This window comes from Triticum urartu, chromosome 4A (assembly GCF_056163025.1).
Source record: "Triticum urartu cultivar PI428250 chromosome 4A, HENAU_Tu73, whole genome shotgun sequence".
Lineage (NCBI taxonomy): Eukaryota > Viridiplantae > Streptophyta > Magnoliopsida > Poales > Poaceae > Triticum > Triticum urartu.
In genome coordinates this window covers 76,961,231-76,965,532 of record NC_141876.1, presented here as the reverse complement: position 1 = coordinate 76,965,532, position 4,302 = coordinate 76,961,231, and positions in this window count along the sequence as shown.

Below are 4,302 nucleotides of genomic sequence, written 5' to 3'. Positions count from 1 at the left end.
TATACGAATCCACAATGGAGTCATCAAGAACACTCAGAAGAGCGCCTTTAAAGAGGGTATCGATCTTCTCAAAAGCTTCTGGTTGTGCTGGATTAAGATCGCCCTCAGGCTTGCCCTTGGTGGCATCATAGTAGCCCATGGTCTGAAACCAGTAGACTGCTCTCGTGCGCCACCTTTTATATTGCGCCCCCTTAAAGGCAGGCGGCTTCAGATGCGCAGCAAAACCACTCGGAATAAATTGCCTATAATCAGGTTTTTGGATTGTTGGAAATATGAGAAATTACTACGAGATTTAATCTGAATAAAAAGAAGATAAATCATGACCACAGCAGCAGAGATTAAACCAATCATGCGAACTAGCATAGCAGATGAACATATCACATCTAGGGCACATACTAGAAGCATGAATTCTACCACGATCTCGAATAGGAAGGATAGAATCACATACGGTGCAGCGGGTGCAGCACCGCCGGCATTGACGTTGTCGCCCATGTCGTCGACGACGAGGTTGCCGAGGTCGGGGAAGAAGTCATTGTTCGCAAAGTCGTCGCTGCCAGCAGTCGCGCAAGTGCGCTCCCCAAAAACCTGATCGCCCCTCTCCCGTACAGAATCACGAGAGGCGGGGTTCCGGAGGCCTGCTGTCCCTTCTCGCGGTGCACGCCCGAAGGAGGGATGGAGAGGACTTGCTTGGCGGCGCAATGATCTGGAACGGTGGTGAGAAACCATTCGAGGCGGTGGCAGCTAGGGTAGACGTCTGCCTGACTATATAGTGCGGGCCGGGTAGGTCGTGGGAGTAAACCCCACGTCCGAGTCGTCACGATCCAAAAGAATCGGAAACTGTTCAGTAATTAACGCGTCCGTTAATTATTAATTAATGACTCATTAATTTTCCCATGCAGCAAGAATATAGACAACGTGCATAGCTCTGTCCTCGGCTCGGCTCAATCCCGCAACCCGCGGCGCGTCCTGACGAGGCAAGGCGTGGCGTGGCGAGGCGAGCGAGGAGGAGGAGCGCGCGTGTAGGTCTCCTCTTCTCATGCTCATACAAGTGGTAGAAGAGCTCACCTTATAAAGAGGTGCAACTCTCTCTCAACTTCCGGGGTGGGACTAAACTTTAGCCTCACTCACTCCACTCACATGTGTGCATGAATGGTCCAAGAGATTTCAGAATTTTAGGTGGGCTTTGGGCCAAAGGCCTACTAGCAAAATTCCAACAATCCCCCACAAAGTCTCATTGGCACATCTCATCATTTAGTTCCAAAACATTGTTTTATATATCGGTGCTTAGTGGAGACTGTGAAGTTGAACTTCCACTTAGAAATTTATGCTACACTAGATCACAACTTGAATAGTGGACTATGCCTTGAACTACAAGTTTTTTGTGAAACTAGTTTCACACAAATTCTTGACCGATACTAGGCTGCCGCAAGGCTTCCCCGCGGGTGGATCGTATACGTCATACTCCAGGGCCTGTCATGAATTTATTAGAGAACACCAAATTCTCATAGACTGCGACGTTAACAGTCAAATTCATATAGGTGTGTTCCTCAGAAGATGTTCTGCAGGACAACATCTCTGCTTACCCAAATAAGCCACTTGGAACACATTAAGATAAGTATCAACCTGCCATGCAGATCAGGAGAGTATTGCATCTTCACGGAGTGGGATAATTAATATAGGGATACTCTCCTCCCAGCTGACCAACAGCTTGTCTCCCACTTCTACTTCACGGGATCTCCGATCATATAGAGTGGGTTACCACTATGGACAACTCATGCGGTGGGTCCCAAACCCATCTCCATCGATGCATTATCTATCACATTACGTGATAGACCCTTTGTGAAGGGATCTGCCAAGTTTTTCGACGTTTGGATATAATCCAACTTAATAACTCTGGAGTTCCTCAATTTTCTGACAGATTTTAGTCTCCTCTTCACATGCCTTGAGGACTTCATATTGTCCTTAGAACTGTTTATCTTGACGATCACGGTTTGATTATCACAGTTCATCAGGATAGGGGGTATTGGTTTTTCAACCATAGGTAAGTCCATCAAGAGTTCACGAAGCCACTCTGCTTCAACAGTGGCAGTGTCTAATGCTGTGAGTTCTGCTTCCATAGTTGACCTCGTTAAGATGGTCTGCTTGCAAGACTTCCAGGAAACAGCGCCACCACCAAGTGTAAAAACATAACCACTTGTGGCCTTAATCTCATCAGCATCAGATATCCAGTTTGAGTCACTATAACCCTCCAGTACCCTTGGATACCCGGTGTAGTGAATCCCATAGCTCGCGGTGCCTTTCAAATAGCGCATAACTCTCTCAAGCGCATGCCAATGATCATCTCCCAGTTTTGACACAAACCGACTCAGCTTGCTCATAGCAAAAGAGATGTTAGGCCTCGTGGCACTCGCCAAATACATAAGCGAGCCAATAATCTGAGAATACCTCAGTTGATCTCTAGCAATCCGTCGATTCTTTCGAAGCAACACACTAGCATCATATGGAGTTGGAGAAGGCGTGCAGTCGCTATACCCAAAACGACTCAAGACCTTTTCCACATAATGAGACTGAAGCAGTGTGATCCCACCATTCTCATCTCTCAACAGCTTGATGTTTAAGATAACATCAGCTACTCCTAGATCCTTCATCTCAAAACAGCGAGATAAGAAATCCTTAACCTCCTTGATTAAATCAAGTTTGGTTCCAAAGATCAATATGTCGTCGACATACAGACAAAGAATAACTCCTTCGCCCCCACCATAGCGATAGTACACGCACTTGTCACCATCGTTTACTACAAAGACGGCAGCAGTTAATGTTCTTTCGAACTTCTCATGCCACTCCTTAGGAGCTTGTTTAAGGCCATATAAAGACTTTAACAACTTGCACACCTTTTCTTCCTGACCAGGTACTACAAAACCATCTGGCTGATCCATGTAAATTTCCTCCTTCAACTCTCCATTGAGGAAAGCCGTCTTAACGTCCATTTGATGAACGAGAAGACCATGTGAGGTGGCCAGTGATAGTAGCACCCGAATTGTGGTCAGTCTAGCCACGGGTGAGTAAGTATCAAAGAAGTCTTCACCTTCTTTCTGGGTATAACCCTTGGCCACAAGTCGTGCCTTGTACTTTTCAATCATACCATCAGGTCTAAGCTTCTTCTTGAACACCCACTTACATCCTACAGGTTTGCACCCATAAGGACGGCCAGTGATCTCCCAGGTACCGTTAGCTAAGATGGAATCCATCTCGCTACGTACAGCTTCCTTCCAGTAGTCAGCATCAGGAGATGCATAGGCTTCTGAAATAGTCCTGGGTGTGTCATCCACGAGGTACACAATGAAATCATCACCAAAAGACTTTGCAGTCCTCTGTCTCTTACTCCTCATAGGAGTTCCATTATTACCCTCAACAGGATTCTCAACGTGTTCCATCGCAATGGTGGGTTCAGGAATTACAGTGAATTACTCACTAGATGGAGTAGGTATCTCCTGATTTGATGAACTCGACACATCCTTCATAGGAAATATGTCCTCAAAGAAAGTTGCATCATTTGATTCGATAATCGTACCAACATGAATGTCAGATACCTCAGATTTTATTATCAAAAATCTATAGCCGATGCTATGAAAAGCATAGCCCAGAAGAACACAATCCACGGTTTTTGGTCCAAGCTTGCGCTTCTTGGGAATTGGTATATCGACTTTCGCCAAACAACCCCAAGTACGTAGGTAAGAGAGTTTCAACCTTTTCCTTTCCCATTCCTCAAATGGAGTCATGGTCTTATGCTTTGTGGGAATTCGGTTTAGGACATGACACGCATTCATTAGCGCCTCCCCCCACCATTCCTTGGATAGACCCGAAGTGTCTAACATGGTGTTAACCATATCAGTTAGAGTTCGGTTCTTTCTTTCGGCTACCCCATTTGAATGGGGTGAGTAGGGAGGCGTCCTCTCATGGATTATACCATGTTCCGCACAAAACAGATCAAATTCATTGAAAAAATACTCTCCACCATGATCGGACCTAAGTCGTTTAATTTGTCGATCAAGTTGGTTCTCTGCCTCAGCTTTATAGTAGTTTTTAAAGAAAGTCAAAGCCTCATCTTTTGATTTCAAAAGATACACATAACAATATCTAGTGGAGTCATCAATCAACGTCATGAAGTATCTCTTTCCACCTTTTGTCAACACGCCATTCATCTCACAAAGATCAGAATGTATAAGCTCTAGTGGCGCCAAGTCTCTTGCCTCTGCAGTCTTATGGGACTTGCGAGGTTGCTTAGCTTGCACACATACTTGG